Raw genomic sequence first — 19,928 nt, forward strand, 5'->3', positions numbered from 1 at the left:
GCTTTTCTTCAGTCCTCTCCTTGCTATTTTTTGTGATATGACTTTAACCACCAATTTGTATAACTGTTGACTTGTTCTGTAGGTGGGTGAAATGGCCAACTTTACAGATACATTTTTCATAAGAAATGTTATTTTAATAACATTGATTCTTTCCAGCAGTGATAATGGCCATGTATTCTGCCTGGACAATGAAGTTTGAATAGTGCCCAATAAGAGATTAAAATTGAATTTGAATGTTTTTATGTAGCTTGTAGAACTTGAAAATTCCTCTATATTTGTCTATTTCAGATAACAATTCTATTTTAGTACCTTCCCCACTAACACATACATTTTGTGCTTGTATGTATATGTGTTTTAACCAGAGATCAAGAAATGGAAGGATAGGATCACAATCTTTTGTTGCTGTTTTTGGAGATTTATCCCATGATAGTTGAGCAGGAATTAAATGACTATATATATGACTAATCCTAATCAAAAGTTATTATTGTTTAGAATAAATACCATGCAATGGTAGTGTAATATAGTGAGCAAGGCTGTTCAACCACTTCAGTTTTCATATATACATATATATATATATATATACATATATATATACACACAACACATACACACGCACACACACATACACACACATAGTATATATACTGAGAGCAGTGTGATTGTAGGGCAGGAAATATTGTGATTCTGAGTAACAAGGACCTTTTTGATAGTATATAGGAAGTTCTCTTCATGGATCAAGATGCTGGCCCTGATTCATGCAGAGTGATTAATTCAGCTGGTACTAGAGAAGGTTGCCATGGTGGCTAAAGAAAGTGCTATATCTAGTATTCCCAGGTTTTTATTAACTCTCCTGCAAAAGTTTGATTACTAGTACAATAAGACAAAAAACAAATTATCCCAGAACTTAATAAGAATTCTCAGCTTTTAAGAGGCTCCCCTCATGAAAAGAGGAGAGCCAATAGATAAAGAAACTGCAAAAGCAAAGGAAGCTCTTCTGATAGGGGAGCAAAGCCAGGAACCCACTGTACTTCAATATAGCCATTTCATTGTATCCTACTGAGAATAAAGATGGAAAATGAGACTAGAAGTGAAGAAGAAACTTGGGAACAACAATTTTTTTCTTACATATATATATATATATATATATATATATATATATATATATAAAGTAGCAGTTAAAAAAAAAAAAAAGCAGCAGACTGATCTTATTACTGCTTTTGGTAAGAGAGTGATTTCTTCCACTGAGAGAACAGGAGCAGGTAGGCTTTCACCACAAAGGAATTAGGGAGGCTGCATGAGAAGTTCAAATAGAAACCTTATGATACACTGGAGTGGGGGCTTCTTAGAATATATAGTGAATGCTGACTCACTTTCGGAAATAGAATTTTCTAGACTTGAGGAACTCTCTGAGAAATTTTTGTTACTGAGTCAGCTCAATCAATTAGACTTTAGCCAAATACTGTTTCTGTCCTTTTTTAGGTTGCTAATATGGCGAGTTATTCACACCTGGTCCCATTAAAAAAGATGAATTTATTGCAGTATTCTCTTACATTCTCCTACAAGAAAGAGAGTAAAGTTTTCTTTAAATTAATTTTAATTTTTATAATAGCTTTTTATTTTTCAAAATACATGCAGAGATAGTTTTCAACATTCACCCTTGCAAAACCTTGTGTTCCAAATTTTTCTCTCTCGCTTCCCATCTCCTCCTTCACTAGACAGCAAGTAATTCAATATAGGTTAAACATATGCAAGTGTTCTAAACATATTTTCAAATTTACCACACTGCATACACACATACAAAATCAGATCAAAAAGGAAAAAAATAAGAAAGAAAAAAACAAGCAAGCAAACAACAACAACAAAAAAAGGTGAAAATATTATGTTGTGATCCATATTCAGTCCCCTCAGGCTTCTTTCTGGGTGCAAATGGCTCTCTCCCTCACAAGTCTATTGGAACTGATCTGAATCACCTCATTGTTGATAAGAGCCACATCCATCAAGGTTGATCATCACATAATCTTGCTGTTGCTGGGTACAATGTTCTCTTGGTTCTACTCACTTAACTTAGCATCAATTCATATAAGTTTCCCCAGGCCTTTCTGAAATCATCCTCCTGATCATTTCTTATAGAACAATAATATTCCATCATATTCATATACCACAATTTACTCAGCCATTTTCCAATTGATGGGCATCCATTGTTTCCAAAGGGCTGCCACAAACATTTTTGTACATGTGGGTCCCTTTCTCTCCTTTATGATCTCTTTGGAATGCAGATGTATTACAGACACTGCTGGATCAAAAGCTATGCACACTCTGATAGCCCTTTGGGCATAGCTCCAATAGAAAGTAAAGTTCTTAAAGGAAAGAGGTTTGATAGATTGGACCTACATAGCTCTTCCCCCACAGCCTGCTATAGTCCAAGATTAACTTGAGCTAGGGCAATTAGACTTCAATTTCTGTGTGAAGTCCCATCTTAAAGACTTCAGAATTAACTATAGGTCTCCCCTGACATGTAAGATGTGGGCTGAGCCACTGGTCGAATTTTGAGCAAGAGGCCAGATCAACTGAGCAAATACTAGTCAAATCAACTTAAGCAAACACTGCTGTTAGTATAAATAGGTAATCTGAAAAAAAGCGATGGAGTCATTCTTCATAGAGTTTGCAGTCCCTCTAGCAGGGCAGAGGACAAGGCCATCCTCTTTGGGAGAGTGCTTAGATCCCAAAACATGGGATTAATAGAAAATAATTTAAGGTCAGTATTTGGGGATATTAGTAAAATTATACAGGAAAGTTCAGCACCAGAACAGTAGAGGCCTTTAAATCTCAACCTAGATCAAAGCATTCTTTTAATTATTTATTTATTTGACAATAGCCTTTTATTTTTCCAAATACATACACAAATAATTTTCAACATTCACCTTTGCAAATCCTTGGGTTCCAAATTTTTCTCCCTCCCTTTTCCCCCATCCCCAAGACAACAAGCAATCCAATATAGGTTAAACATGTGCAATTCTTTTAAACATATTTCCATATTCTTCATACCGCATAAGGAAAAACAAATCAAAAGAGGAAAAAACACAAGCAAATAAACAAACACAACAACAGAGGTGAAAATACTAAGCTTTGATCCACATTCAGTTTCCATAGTTCTCTCTGGGGAGGTGGATGATTCTTTCTATCACAAGTCTATTCAAATTATCAAGGCCTTCTTTAAAGTCCATATTTCATTTGAATCATTTGGGGAGGCTATAGAGGGTAGACCTTGGAGGAAAGGATATCAAGATTCTTGGGAGTCAGCACTTTTCAGCAACTTCAGTGCAGATTATTGTGGATAGAACTAAATGGACACCCTTGGAATTGCTTGAACTATTCCATGTTTGAACAGTATTAGATTGGGAATGAGTAGATATATTTTTTCTCTAGTGATAGAGATGAAAAAAGATGCAATAGTTCATTATACCAAGTCCTTTTACAATGGTCTTAATTTACCTCATTCTCATCATTACAGTTGTTCCTTGTCACTGTCATAAACTAGGTAAACCATGCTCTGGGTTAGTGGTATTCAGTCAGTGATTTCACTAATGCTTTCCCTCCCCTCTATTCCTATGGATTAGACTAGTGTTGAGAGAGAGAGAGAGAGAGAGAGAGAGAGAGAGAGAGAGAGAAACTTACAAACTTACAAAATAGGACATTTGACATTTCTTAAATTTCATTTCATTTTTCAAGATATTAAAAACTAGTATACAACTAAGAAAAACGTTTCCACTGAACTTAGGAGTCAAGAAATGGAGAGACAACCTCAATTGTTCATTTAAACATAGTAACTAAAATAGAGGGCTTGCTGAAACAATTCCTTACTGACACATCAGTCATACATTGTGAAAAATTTTGTGTGTTTTTCACTAAAAAGAAAAGAATAAAAACTGTAGATTCTAAAGAAAAAAAATTAAGTTTTTTCCCCAATTACATGTGAAAACAATATTTAAAATTATTTTGTTTTTAATTTTGAGTTCCAAATTGTCTTTCTTCTTCTCCTCCCCCACTTTGAAAAGGTGAGCAATTTGATATAGGTTATACATGTTCACTCTTGCAAACCACATTTCCATGTTAGTCATGTTATAAAAGAAAGTAGAGACCAAAAAAAACACAACCCAAAAAAACCCAACCTTCAAAACCCCAGCAAGAAAAATAAAGTTTAAAAAAGTATGCTTTGATCTGTATTCAACTCCATCATTTCCTTCTCTAGAGGTGGGTAGCATTTTTTTCATCATATCTTGAATCATTGTAATACTGAAAATAGCTAAGTCATTCACAGTTAATTATTCAATACTGCTGTTGCTATGTGCAGTAATCTGCTTCTGCTCATTTTACTTTGTGTCAATTCACATGTAACTCCTCAGATTTTTCTGAGAGCATTTCACTTATCATTTTTTATAGTATAATAGTATTCTATCATAGTCCTATATAATAACTTGTTCAACTTTCTTCTAATTTTCTAATTCTTTGCCACACAAAAAGAGCTGCTATAAATATATTTGTACATATAGGTCCTTTCCCTTTTTGTTTTTTATCTTTGATATTCAGTTGTAGTAGTGGTATTGCTAAATTAAAGGGTATGCACAATTTGATTGCTCTTTGGGTATAGTTCCAAATTGTTCTCCAGAATGGTTCAATCAGTCCACAGCTCCAACAGTGCATTAGTGTCTCAATTTTCTCACACTTCTTCTAACATTTGCCAATTTCTTTTTCTGTTATATTAGCCAATCTGATGAGTGTGAGGCAATACCTTTGAGTTACTTTAATTTGCATTTCTCTAATCAATAATGATGTAGAACTTTTTTGCATATGACTATAGATAGCTTTGATTTCTTCTTCTTAATCATTTATCAATTGGGGAATGACTTATATTCTTGTAAATTCGACCCAGTTCCCTATATATTTGAGATCCTTATCAAAGAAAATTCCTTAGAATTTTTTTCACAGTTATTATTCCTGTGTGTTTTCTCCATCCCATTTTCCCTCTCCCTCATTTGTCCTTCTCTCTCTCTCTCGCCCTGGTGGAACAGATTTTTGAGATTTGTATTATTCTCCTGAATGGCAGAAAAATCTAGGATCTCTGGCTTTTGTTCTTCTCCAAGATTTTTTCCTTTTCCTTTCTTCTTGTTTTTTTTTTTTTTTAATTTTTAATTTTTATTAAAGTTTTTAATTTTCAAAATATATGCATGGATAATTTTTCAACATTGACCCTTGCAAAACCTTGTATTCCATATTCTCCTCCCTTTCCCATCCCCTCCCCTAGATGGCAAGTAATCCAATATATGTTAAATATGTTAAAAATATGTTAAATCCAACATATGCATACATATTTATATGATCATCTTGCTGCACAAGAAAAATCAAATCAAAAAGGAAAAGAAATGAGAAAGAAAAATCTTTCTTTTTGTTTTTATGGTGACTTGAGGGAGATAAATTTTTTTCCTTTTTCCATTTAATATGGTACCCACCAGAACAATTATATAGTAGAAATAAAAGCATTTAAATGGTGGAGGTTGTTCAAAAGCCCTTTGTATTTTGCTAACATGGGGTGGCATATGATAGGTCTATAATTCCCCCGTTTCCTGAAACAGGAATTAGTTCAACTTGAAGTGTATATAAATTGAATTGGGGATCTGATTCACCCCTACCTCTTCAAACCAATTCAGAAAAAAAAAAAGAAAAAAGAAAAGAAAAGAAAGAAAGAAAGAAAGAAAGAAAGAAAGATAAGGTCTATAATTCCCCTGTTTCCTGAAACAGGAATTAGTTCAACTTGAAGTGTATATAAACTGAATTGGGGATCTGATTCACCCCTACTTCTTCAAACCAATTCAGAAAAAAAAAAGAAAAAAGAAAAGAAAAGAAAAGAAAGAAAGAAAGAAACAAACAAACAAACAAAGAAAGAAAAGCATATTCCTTAAGATTCCCAATTGATTCCCCAAAATTAAAATCCTCTTCATTTTTCAAAAGACCACAGATAAGAGCTGGGAGGGGACTTTAGTGGTCACTTTGTGAGAATCTCTGATTTGAGGTAACTAATGTCTAAGAGTTCTCTGTACTAATTAATGTTTAGGCAGCCCGGTGATACAGTGGATAGACTCCTGAGCTTGAAGTTAGGAAGATCTGAATTAAATACATCCTCAGATTTCTAACTGTGTAAACTGAAAGAGTCACTAAACCTTAGTTTGTGTTTCCTCAACTGCAAAATGAGATTATCAATACTTACCTTTCAAATTGTTGTGAGAATCAAATGAGATATTTGTAAAATGTCTAGAATAGTGCTAAGTACATTGTAACTGTTGTATAAATACTTATTCCCTCCCCCTTATTTTCCCTTAATCAGTTTTAATAAATTTTTTTTTTTTTTTTTTTTTTTTTTTTTGCTTTTGGCTATTCTCTACTCTATCCCCACTTATGAATCCCTCTTGCAATTCTCCTCTTTCCTTTCCCTAAATCCTTTATCCCATAGAAGATAAATTCCTTGACAGTAGGGATTGTATTTGCTTTTTGTATCTCTATCCCCAGTTCTTAGTACAGTATCTGGCATATAGTTAATGCTTAAAAAATTCTCTATCAATCTATCGATCTATCAATCTAGTGATCTATCTATTCTTCCTCTGATCTCACCTCCATTTCCTGGTGAGCCTGTTTTCTGAGAGGAGATTGCTAGAGGCCTGTGGAAATTCCATCTGTGCAAATTGCAAGACAACTTCCACCTTCTGTGGAAGGAGGAGAAAGGGAGGCAGGTGACTCTGCCCAGTCTTCTCTCACTTACAGCCAATTCACTGTCATGTCCTGGCATCACCTCCCTGATGTCATGGTCTTTTCAAGAATGAAGAACAACAACAATACAGTAGGTACCTCCTCTCTCTCTTCCCTCCATCAATTACTAATGCTTTATAATCTGGTTTTGATCTCATTTTACAGAAACTGTTCTTTCTGAAGTTACCAATGATCTCTTAATTACCAAATCCAACACTCTTTTCTCAATTTTCATTCTTTTATTTCTAGGTAGCTTTTGATGTTGTCAATCACCCTACTTTGATTCTCTCTTTGATTACTCTGTTCTCTTTGATACTCTCTTCTCTTTAGGTTTTTGGGTCACCACTCTCTCCTGGTGCTCCTCCTACCTGTCAAATTACTCTTTGCCAGTCTCCTTTACTAGATCCTCATCTGGAACATGTCCCACAGAGTTTTGTTCTGTAACTCTTTTCTCTTCTCCCTATACACTATATGATGAGATTATTGGGGAATTTCATTCATGTCTTTGGCTTTAATTACTATCTCTATACTTATGATTCTCAAATTAACCCATACTACCTTAACTTCTTTTCAACCCTCCAATCTCCATACATCCAACTGGCTTTCAAAATCTTGAACTGGTTATCTAAAAGACATCTTAAGCTCAGAACTGAACTCATTATTTTTCCTAATTACATCCTCATTATGAACTCATTATGTCAAAACTGAACTCATTATGTTTCTCCCTAAATCCTCTGTCTCCTCCTAAATTCCTTATTATTGCAGAGTGCAACACCATCTTTCCAGTCCCTTAGGTGTGAAACCTAGGGGTCATCCTCAACTTCTCATTATCTCTCACCTACCACAGCCAATCTGTTGCCAAGGACTGTTAATCTTTGCAACAGCTTTTGAATATGCCCACTTCTCTCCTCTGAAATTGACACTAGTCTGACATAGGTCCTCATTACCTCGCATCTGTTCTATTGCAATAACCTGCTGGTGAATCTGCCTGCTTCAAATCTCTCTCCATTTGGGTCTATACCCCATTTAGCCATTAAAGTGATTTTACTAAAACCTGAATCTGACCATATCCCTCTTCTGCTCAAGAAACCCAAGTAGCTCCCTATCATTTCTTTTTCCTTTCTTCCTTCCTTCCTCCCTCCCTCCCTTCCTTCCTTCCTTCCTTTTTCTTCCTTTTCTTCCTTCCTTTTTCTTCCTTCCTTCTTTCTTTCCTTTCTTCCTTCCTTCTCTCCCTCCCTCCTTTCCTTCCTTTCTTCTCTCTCTCCCTCCCTTCCTCCCTTTCTTTCTTTCTTTCTTTCTTTTTAAAGCTTTTTATTTACAAAGCATATGCATGGGTAATTTTTTCAACATTGACCCTTGCAAAATCTTTTGTTCCAAATTTTCCTCTCCTCCCCACCCCCTCCCCTGGCTGGCAGGTAGTCCAATACATATTAAAGATGTTGAAATACATGTTAAATCCAATATATGTACACATATTTATACAGTTATCTTATTGCACAAGAAAAAAAAATCAGATCAATAAGGAAGAAAAAGAAAAACTGAGAAAGAAAACAAAATGTAAGCAAATAACAATAGAGAGAGAGAGAATGCTATGTTATAATCTACACTCTGTTCCCTTGGTTCTCTCTCTGGGTATAGATGACTCTCTTCATCACTGCACAAGTGGAACTGGTATGAATCATCTCAATGTTGAAGAGAGCCATGTCCAGCAGAATTGATCATCATATAGTCTTGTTGTTGCCGCATATAATGATCTCCTGGTTCTGCTCATTTCACTTAACATCAGTTCCTATAAGCCTCTTCAGGCCTCTCTGAAATCATCCTGTTAACCGTTTATTATAGAACAATAATATTCCATAACATTCATACACAATAACTTACTCAGCCATTCTCCAACTGATAGACATCCACTTAGTTTTCAGTTTCTTGCCACTACACAAAGGACTGCCACAAATATTTTTGCACATGTGGGGCCTTTTCCCTCCTTTAAGATCTCTTTGGCTCCCTATCATTTCTAGAATAAAATACAAAATCCTGCATTTAGTGTTCAAAACCCTTCATAACCTAGCCGCCTCCTACTTTTCCTTCTAAAGAGTATTACACATTACTCTTTAATATGTAGTCTTTGGTCCAGTGACACTGGCCTCCTGGCTATTCACAAGTAAATGACTTTCTCTCTCTTAATTCTGGACATTTTTTCTAGCTGTTGCCCATCCCAAGAATGCTCTCTTGCTTTAACTTCATCTACCTGCTTCCCTAACTTCCTTTAGATCCCAACTAAAATCTTATTTTCTACAATAAGGTTTTCCCAACCTAGTGTCTTCCTTCTTTTAATTATTTCTTATTTAGCTTGTATATAGCTTGTTGGTTTGTGCTTGTTTACATGTTATCTCTCAGATTTGATTGTGAGCTCCTTGAGGTCAGGGACTGTCTTTTGTTGCTATTTGTATTCTTACTGATTAGTACTGTGCCTGTTAAATATTTATTGTCTGGCTGACTCTCTAGCTATTATGCATGATAACTAATTGGGGATTTATCTCTGAAATTTTAGAAAAACTACCATTATATGCTGAGTGAAACCAGCAGTACCAGGAATATATAGTAACAGCAAGACTGTGATGATCAACTATGAAAGACTTGGTTCTTCTCAGTAGTTGGGTGATCCAAGTCAAACCCAATAAACTTTGGATTGAGAATGCCATCTGCATCCAGAAAAAGAACTATGGAGACTGAATATAAATCCACACATGCTATGTTCACTTCTTTTTTCTGTTTTTTTTTTTCCCGTTCTTCCATGCTTTTTTCATTTTGTTCTGATTTTACTCTCCCAACATGATTCATAAAGAAGTATATTTAACAACTAGCATTTTTACTTCTTTTGTTGTTTGCTTGAATTTTATTTTCTTTCTCATTTTTTCCTTTTTGATCTGATTTTTCTTGTGCAGCAAGATCATTGTATAAATATGTATACCTATATTTGATTTACATATATATTTTATCATGTTTAACATATATTGGATTACTTGCCATCTAGGGGAGGAGGTGAGGGGAAAGGAGAGGAAATTGGAACACAAGATTTTGCAAGGGTCAAGTGAAAATTTATCCTTGAATATGTTTTAAAAATAAAAAACTTCAATAAAAAAAGAAATGTGTATTTTAAAAAACAAACAAATAAAAGAAAAACTATCAATGTAATAGTTCATTTTAATAACAAAAATAAAAAACTCCACAATTATAGACAAAAAACAACAATCATGGGATAAGAATAAGCCTACCAGGTTTCCCTGTAACTCCCTTCTCTTCTTGCCTCATGAATTAGGAAAAGGATGTAAAGTAAACTTTTTCTTCTCAGTAGTATAATTTTCCCAAATACATGTGAAGATAGTTTTCAACATTTGTTTTTGTAAGATTTTGTGTTCCAATTTTTTTCTCCCTCCTTCCCTCACCTCCTCTCTCCCCAAGACAGCAAGCAATTTGATATAGGTTATACGTGTATAATCCTTTTAATTTTCATATTTGTCAAAGCAAGCAAACAAAAAAGGTGAACATACTATAATTTGATCCACATTCAGTCTTCTTGGCTTGCTCCTTGGATGCAGATGGCATTTTCCATCCCAAGTGATAGCAAACTTTAGTAGTCCAGGGGTAAGGCCTTTGCCTCTCTAGTCACCTTGAATTACAAAAGGTCCTATCTACATGTGATGTAGCTATGCAAACCACATGAGAATCCATACCATGCCTTTCTGATCAGATGTGTTTTTATAAGGGGTCAAGGGAAACCTTGTCTATAGATGCTAAGTGACGCTAAAAGCTGCTATAAACATTTTTGTACATATAGGTTCTTTTCTCTTTTGTTTTTCATCTCTCTGGGAGTGGCATTTTTCATGATTTTGAGGGGACAAGGGAAAATTTGATGATATCAACTAGTGTCAAAAAGATCCCTGAAGGCCATCTATTTACTTTAAAAAAGCACAAATTAAGATTATGTTGCATCGCATTTTTATTTTTTTTTAACCTTTCTCAATTATATTTAAATCTGACTCAGGTAGTATTAAGGGAGTTTTATAGGCCAGGAGTTTGACAATTCTGATTGTAAACAAATATATCAATAAAAAATTATTTTCAAAAATAAGGAAAATAAAAGCAATAAAGACAAAAAGCAATAGGCCTAAGGGTATTATTTTGCTCTGGTGATCACGTTTGCTCCACAGAGTTTGGCTTCTGGGGCTTAGATTTTCCTACTTAGCAAATGATGGGTTTCAGAGCCAAGATTCTGAAGAAGCAGAATTGGGGGTGTTTTCTGAGTAAGGATTCATGCTCTTTCTAAGAAAGCAAAGCCACACCCTAGCTAAAATATCATCTGAGTCAGAGCTGGAGATAGTAAAGCGCTATTTGACAGTAATCTTTGGACTATCAAGGAGAGGTCCACTGAATCCAGTGGATGAATACAATCCTCAGAAGAGATTGCCAAAGGATCACCACCACTCAGCAGAAGCTTTGCAACGTTTGAATTACAAGGAAAAAGCCTCTCCCCCATCCTACACCATTCCCAATATGTGAGTCCCTCATAAACAAATTTTTTGCTTACTCACTCTTCCTACCCATGTATATATGTTAATGAGTATGCTCTAAGTTTGTACAGAAGTAGAAAATGTCCCATTGCAAACCTTATTATCTTATTTCATTAAATCCTTTGCCTTAAACACAAAAGATATGAGTAGAAATTTTCAAAAACAAGTTCACCCCAGTAGACATATCTTTATGCCTTCAGCTTGGAACTTTTGATTGATTGCAAAAAAAGAGAATTTTTCTGAAAGAAATACAGTTTCACAGTTGTGTAGGACGGGTCAGGTGCAAGACCCCCTTCCCAATTAACTAATCAGAGACATCATCAGGTACAAAGAGAAAACATTTATTTAATCCCTGCAAGGAGAGGCCCAGACACACCTGGGAGACATCCCAACTCCCGCCATGTGCACCTGGAACCTGGCCAGTTTCTGGCTTGTCCAGGGTTTAAAAGGCAAAGGACTCGAGCCTTCTCGTTGGATAGACTAAAAGGACATAACATCCTTGACCAATAGTCGCCAATTCTGGCTGCCTCCCACAGGTTATGTCATTTCCTGCAACTTCCTGTATCCAGTTTCAAAGTTCATTCCTCCAGAGATCAAATGACCTCCCCAAGGTCTCAAAGTTCTGGGACTGAGAAATACTTCATCCAATCAGTCCCATTCAATAGTGAATGCAAATCTATCTGGATACAGATCTATGATTATTCCTGGATAAAAAGAAATTATTTAGAGAAGAGGGCACAAGCAGCTTTTCTGGTATTTCTCCTGGTACTTTACTTTTGACACATGTTCGCTGACATCAGACTCTGTACAATTTGCCTTTACATTTGAATTTTGGTGAAAATCCCACTTGGTTTTTTCTAGGGCCAATCAATCAACTGATCAATCAATAAGTATTGATTAATCCCCTGTGATGTCCCAGTAGATCGAATACTAGAGTTGGGAGGTTAGATCTGGAATGGTTTTATGCAGAAGATTGTGCTTGGGTTGTCTTAAATGAAGAAAGATACTCTGTGAAGCAATAGGTAAAGCAATTCCTACTTCAGGTGAGGAGACTAATTAGTAGCCTATTATAATAATCTAGTTGAAAGATAATGAGGACCTAAAATTCTCCAGAGGAAAAGGAATTATTGGGTTGGGTAGTTAACAGGAAATCAAATACTGCGGAGAACTATTGTCTCTTCCAAATATTTTCTTAGTTTAGATGAGATCTTAATAAAGGTACTTCTTTTAGACACTCTTCCTTCCCCCATCCTCCTATCCTCATCTATGTAAAATTTGGACAAAAATTCCAATTGTAATTATCATGTTATGAACAAATTTTCAATATCATGGAATTCTGTTATCATTCTGATGGATTTCTTATTTGATTTGCTTTTGTTTGTCACGTGCTCGAGGGTGGTACCAATTTTCAGTTAAGCATTCAAAATTGTAAATATGTGCTTTTATATTCAAAGTGACTAGTACTTAAGTATTGAAAGGGATGGAGTTATTTTTATCAGAACATAATTAAAATAGAGACAAACTAATAATGGGTGGAAGTGTGTTACAACTAATTGAAGGCAATAAAGACATTGTGATTGTGTGGCCATTAGCAAAGCCAGTGCTTTAAATGTAATGTAATGCTGTTTATATTTAATTAAGGCATTTTACTATTTGAACCAGATTACATAGAAATTGAACTTCTCAAAATTGCTAGCATCTCTTCTTTCTTTAGAAAGTGGTGCTTTAAAAGTATGGTCTAAATTCAGTACAGGTAGAGCTAGTTAAGGGGGAAAGTAGTGAAGATTCTCCATCAAAAAAAAAAAAAAGGAATTTAAGAAAATGATTCCTTAGACCGATATTCATATCTCTCCACAATTTCATCCCTATATACTCCTCAAACATTTCTTACCTAGTACCTGGAATAAGACTTTTGTCAGAGACAAGTTAGTCAATTGTTCTTGAAACACATTTCTATTCTTCCCCAGCTTTGTCTAACATTGTGTTTCTTCAACTTTCTGTCTCGTCCAACCCTGCATGATCCCATTTGGAGAATTCTTGGCAAAGATGCTGGACTGGTTTGCCATTTCCTTCTTCAACTCATCTTACAGATGAAGAAATTGAGGCAAACAGGGTTAAGTGATCTATTCACAGTCACATAGCTATTAAATATCTGAATCTGGATTTAAACTTAGAGAAATGAGACTTTCTGACTTTAGGTCTGGGACTTTATCCATTGTGTTAACTAGCTACCTAACTACTTTCTATGACACAGTTCAAATACCATTTCTTCTTGTTTTAGAGAGGCAACCAGACAGACAGACACCTAATTCCCTAACCTGAAGATTGATCCCCTAAGGATGGAGATGTGGGAGAGGGACCTTCTGGGGCATGGATCCCATTAGTGTTATATATCTATATTTACATATCTATATTTTCTCTCCAGGCAGATTGTAAGCCCTTAAGAGCAGAAATGGTATCTCATGCCTCTTTGCGTTCCCAGAACAATGGAATCTGGATTAATTTCTATTGATGATAATGATAGAAGAAAAGGGAATATTGGATCCTCACTTACCCCTTGAGTGGCCAAGAAAAAAAGCTTTTTGTTTAGAACTGATCATGATAGTAAACCAATATTATTTAGGGGGCAGAAAAATATAATTTTGGCCTAGTAGCTCCTCTTTCAGAGGACATCAGAGATTCCAATCTTGGGGCTCTTTTTTCTTTCTCTTTTCAAAGCAAGAGTATCAGTGCCTCCCCTAAAATCATCTATCTATATAAAACATACATCTTGTGTGGGTATCGTATCTTGCACCAAGAAGTCAACAAATAGTGATAACAAAAAGCAGAGTATGGTTCACTAGAATCATCAGAATGCATTATTCTTTCTTTCCACCATAATGTATATTACTCCAAGAGAGGAGCTCAGGGTCAAAGAGCAAAGTAAGAATCTGATGGCAACAAAATGCTAGAATGCTCAAAACAGAAATCTTTAAAACTGGAACTCTCACCTATAAGGAAGCCAAAGAGATTTTTGCATTCACTGTGAAGCTTCTGCTATTTGCTTGGCAAGGTGTTAAAACATGTTTTACAAGCTTTCATGGGCTCCCAGTGCAGAAAGGGTGGGAGAGATGAAGAATTAATAACAGAAGTAGAATTCTCAGAAGGACATGGACTTTATTTTCTACTTTTTTTTTTTTTTTAATTTGGCTCAGGAAGTTAATTGAGCATCCCTGAAGGCAATATTAAATAATTCATGTTTTGGGAAAATCAAACAAACTAATCCTGGCCCCCTGAATTATTACTGTCAGATATTAGATCAGAAAATACAGTCTTAAAGAAAACATTTAGACATATGAACTATCATGCTATCTGTCAGTATGAATGATGACAATTCTATATAGAATATTACAAGATTTTAGGGTAATTTACAAAAAAAAAAGAGTTGTTTCATTTAATGATAGGAAAGATTTTACTGGAAATTAAAGTAATTTGCTACCAAAACCTTTAATTTCTTTTTTTTTTTTTTGGAATAACATTTTATTTTCCCCAATTACCTATAAAAACAACTCAACATTCATTTTTTACAATTTTGAGTTCCAAATTTTTTCCCTCCCTCCCTTCCTCCTTCCTTCTCTAAAAAAGTAAGCACTTTGACATAGGTTGTAAATGTGTAAAATCATATTTCCATATTAGTCATGTTATAAAAGAAAACACAAACCAAAAAAATGAAAGAAAAGAAAAAATTTTAAATAAAATCAAGTGAAAAGCAGTATGCTCTGATCTGCAGATTTTATTTCATCAGTTCTCTATTTGGAGATGGATAGCATGTTTTATTATTAGCCTTTTGGAATTTTATTGACTTATTGTATTGCTGAGAATAACTAAGTCATTCACAGTTGATCATCATATAATATTGCTGTTACTTTGTAAAATGTACTGCTGGTTTTGTTCTCTTCATTCTGTATCATGTAAGTCTTCTCAAGTTTTTCTGAAATTATCCTACTCATCATTTCTTATAATAAATATCAACCGATGGACGTTCCAATTTTTAATTCTTTGCTTCCACAAAAAGAATTGCTATAAATATTTTTTTGTACAAATAGGTCCTTTCCAATTAAAAAAAAAAAAAAACAATCTCTTTGAGATACAGATGCAGTAGTGATATTTTTGGATCAAAGGATATACATAATTTTATAGTCTTTTTGGGCACAGTTCCAAAATGCTCTCTAGAAAGTTTGGATCAATTCACAACTTCACCAACTGCATTAGTGTCCTAATTTTACCTCATCCCCTCCAACAGTTATCATTTTTCTTTCCCGTCTTATTAGTCAATCTGATAGGTGTGATAGGTAGCTCAGAGTTGTTTTAATTTGCTTTTCTTTAATCAATAATAACATAGAGCATTTTTATATGACTATATATAACTCATTACTTCTTCTAAAAACTATTTGTATTCTTTAACCATTTATCAAGTTGGGAATTTGTTTTAAAAATTTGGCTCAGTAGTCTTTGACTTCTTATAAAGGCTATGTAAGTGATAGGGAGTGCTGTGCTGGAACAATGGTGAGTGATTATTAATTTTCCCAAGAAACTGGCAAATGTTACAAAACTCAATTTATTAGTTTGTTGACTGTTGACTGAACTTAAGAAAGTGATAGAGAAAACATTACTAATGAAAATTAAACTGAAAAGTATGTGATGTGCAAAAAGAGGGGAAAGGATCTATTTGTACAAAAATATTTATAGCTACATTTTTTTTTTTGTAGCAAAGAATTCAGAGTTGACAAGATGTCCATCACTTGAAGAATGGCCAAACAGGTTGTGCTATTTGATTATGATAGAATACCATTGTGCCATAAGAAATGATGAGCAAGATGATTTCTGAAAAACTTGGAAATACTTACATGCATTGATGCAAAGTGAACCAGAGTATTTTACACAGTAAAAGCAATATTATACAATAAAGAATTGTGAATGACTTAGATATTTTCAGCAATGCAATAATCCAAGACAATCCCAAGGGATTTATAATGAAACATGCTATTTACCTGCAGAGAAAGAACTGATGCTGTCTGAATACAGACTAGACCTTGCTGTTTTTCCTTCTCTTTTATTCTTGTTTTTTTGAGTCTTCTACAAAATGACTAATATGGAAATGTTTTAAATTATTTTTTTTAAAAGTATATTGTGATATGTACATTTTCTCCCCATTAAGTTAATTGTTAAACATTTGGTAGCATACTCCTGTCTACTTGTCTTGTTTTTTAGCATCAAGGGCTAAAAACAGGAGCATACCAGGAAAGTAGCATCACCTTGATTTTATCAAAAAGAAATGAGTAAATGGTGGTCTTAAAACATATTAATGAAGGTCATTTCTAATAAAAGCAAAGCAAGCTTTAAAAAAACACAAAACCCAAGAACAGAACATATGGTGCTAAATTTCAAAAAATCCACTCTTAAGGAATTAAGAAGCAGAGTAAGATTGAAGAAAGCTGTCAAATCTTAAAGGTTCATATTACTTCTTGACTCTCATATTTTTTTCTTTGGGTTTATCCCTCCTCCATTCTTACTTCCATCTTATTCAGGTCTTTATTAATTCTATACTCTAGGTTGATATCCTCCTAAGTTGTCTTTCTACGACTGAATTTAACAAAAATGCAACAAATATTTATTAAATGTCTGCTGATTGAAGAACTCCATTTGAAGTGCTTGGGGGAAATATAAGATTTCCCCTTATAATTTTGTCCTTAGCCCTCTTGGAGTATTAGTCGATTGTGTGTAGAATAGGAAACTTCTGTTTTCCTGAAATTTCTATACACTGACCCAAATTTTCTCTCCAGGGTCAAGCAGAATCAGTTTAATTTTACCACCAGTTTAAGTTTACCATACCACGGCATATGACAACTTCTCAGATATTTGAATATTAACAGGGGAGAGAGGCAGCTAGGTGGTTTAGTGGATAGAGCACCAGGCAAAGAGTTTGAAAGGCCAAACAAAGCTCAGACACTAGCTGTATGACCACGGGCAAGTCACTTAACCCTGCTTCCCTCAGTTTCCTCATCTGTAAAATGAGCTGGAGAAGGAAATGGCAAACCACTCCAGCATCTTTACCAAGAAAATCCCAAATAGGGTCATGAAGAATCAGTTATCATGACTGATAACAATTGAAAAACCACAACAATCAGGTGAGACCAGGAACAGCTTTTTGGAGAAGGTGTTGCTTGAATTTTCTCAAAGAAATGAAGAAATCTATGAAGTAGAGGTAAGGAAGAAAGATGGTCTGTGCAAAGGTGCTGAAATGGAAGATGAAATGTTCTGTAATTGTTTTTTTCCCCCTTTGTTTTTTCTGAAGAGAAACCAGTTTGACCAGACTGTAAAATTTGGGAAAGCGAGTAATTTATAGGGAAGCTAGAATGATAGCTTGGAGCCAAGTTGTAAATAACTTTGTAAGTTCAATAATAATAATAATAATAGCTAACTTTTATATAGTGCCCACTATGTGCCAGGTAGAGGCAGCTAACAGGGCTCAATGGATAATGAAATGCACTTGGCCTGGAGTCAATATCTGAGTTTAAATAAGGTCCAGACCCTCACTAGCTGCATGACCCTTGGCAAGAAGGAAATGGCAAACCATTCCAGTATCTTTGCCAAGAAATCCCATGGACAGTTTTAACATGCGATGGTCCATAGGGTCATGAAGAGTTGGACATGACTGGATGACTGAACAACAACATGTGTCAGGCAATGTGCTAAACACTTAATAAATACTATCTTATTTGATCCTCATAATAACCCTAGAAGATAGATGATATTATTATCCCCATTGGATTTAATTTTTCAAATTTTCTTTTATCTTTTTAATAGTATTTTATTTTTTCCAATTACATGTAAAGACAATTTTCATCATTCATTTTTGTAAGATTTTGATTTCCACATTTTTTCCCCTCTTCTTTCCCAACACTTCCCCAAGAAAGCAAGCAATCTGATATAGGTTATACATGGGCAATCATGTAAAACATTTCCACATTAGTCATGTTGTGAAAGAGGAAGCAGAACAAAAGGGGGGACAAACATGAAAGAAAAAAAAACCCAAAATGAAAATAGTATGCTTCAATCTGTACTCAGACTTCATCAGTTCTTTCTGGATATATATTGTCTTCATTTTACAGATAAGAAAACAGACATGGGTTTTCCTGAAGGTAGGTTCAACTCTCTATCCACTAGGCCACCTAGCAATTCCCATATTGTAAGCCCTTTAAGAACAAAAATGATGTCATATGCCTATTTATATGCCTACCCTCACAGGGGCTTACATTTTATTCTAGAGGCAACAGGGGATTACTGGAGTTTATTGACTAGGGGAATGACATGGTCATTTCTGAGTTTAAGGAAAATTTCTTTAGTTAAATATTCCCATTTCTTTGAGCCATTTCCCATATGATAAGATTTTCAGTCTTTATTACCCCTCAGAACTGAAACCCTGGCTGTGCTTTGCTCAGTGAAGAATATACATATTTAGCTTACTTCAATGGCTTTATGACTTCACTGATCCACTGGTGCCAATCATAGCCCTTTTCATGGAGAGCTTGTCCACATCTTCCTGTAGACCCAAGAAAGGGAATACACTCGATGTTCTGGAAAACTTCCAGTTTTCTTGACATTGTGTTGGTACCAGTAGAGCACACAGGGAATCCATCTGTTATTCCTGACTACATTATTAGAACAATTCTTTTGCTCAAATATCTTCTAGTCTTAATAAAGGACATTATATCGTTTATCTTGCTTTTGGTGACCAATTTTTTATTCTTTGTTATACCTTATTCACATAACTCCTCCCTCCCATCTCCATGCATTTCTCCATTGTCTTTTGAGTGACCTATAACTTTAATTCTTCAGAAATTATGGTTTCCACAATTCTCAGACATGCAACATCAATAATATATAATGACAAAAATGTGGAACTTTGTTTTAGGATGTAGCTTGGGGATTATTAAAAGTTCTCAATTTCCTGATTTCCATCCCTATTATTCTCCCTGCAATTCAATTCGAGGTCCAGTTCATTGGTTATCTATAGTGTTTATCTCTGCGTGTTACAATCTGGATAATGGGCATTCTTCATTCATTTAGTTTTTCTTATGTAGAAGCATAGGCTAACCTTGCAAATGATTATGGATGGATTTTAGAATGCAGTGTTTCAGGGGTTCATGCAATCTGAACAAAGTTTTCTGTACACAAGAAGATATGGAAGATTTCACTATGTATAGAAATTCCTATTTATTTGAATTATGTGCTACACAGCCTCCATGATGGTGGCTCACTTGATATTAGTTATGAGTTATTGAACAAAGGTAACTTTATTGATGTATATCTATATCTATATACATATATATTTCAAATAATTTTATTTAATGTTAGCAGTAATGCATAAGAAATACCTTATTAGAGAAGTACCCTTAAAGTAGTATTTTGCTCTGCTGAAACAAATGCTTTTTTATTGCTTGTCTTCTCAATGGAATTAAAAAAAATTTTTTTTAACTTTCTTTAAAAAATGTTAAAATTATTTTCGCATGTATTTGG

The sequence above is a fragment of the Sarcophilus harrisii genome, chromosome 3 (assembly GCF_902635505.1).
Source record: "Sarcophilus harrisii chromosome 3, mSarHar1.11, whole genome shotgun sequence".
In the NCBI taxonomy this organism is placed as follows: Eukaryota; Metazoa; Chordata; class Mammalia; order Dasyuromorphia; family Dasyuridae; genus Sarcophilus; species Sarcophilus harrisii.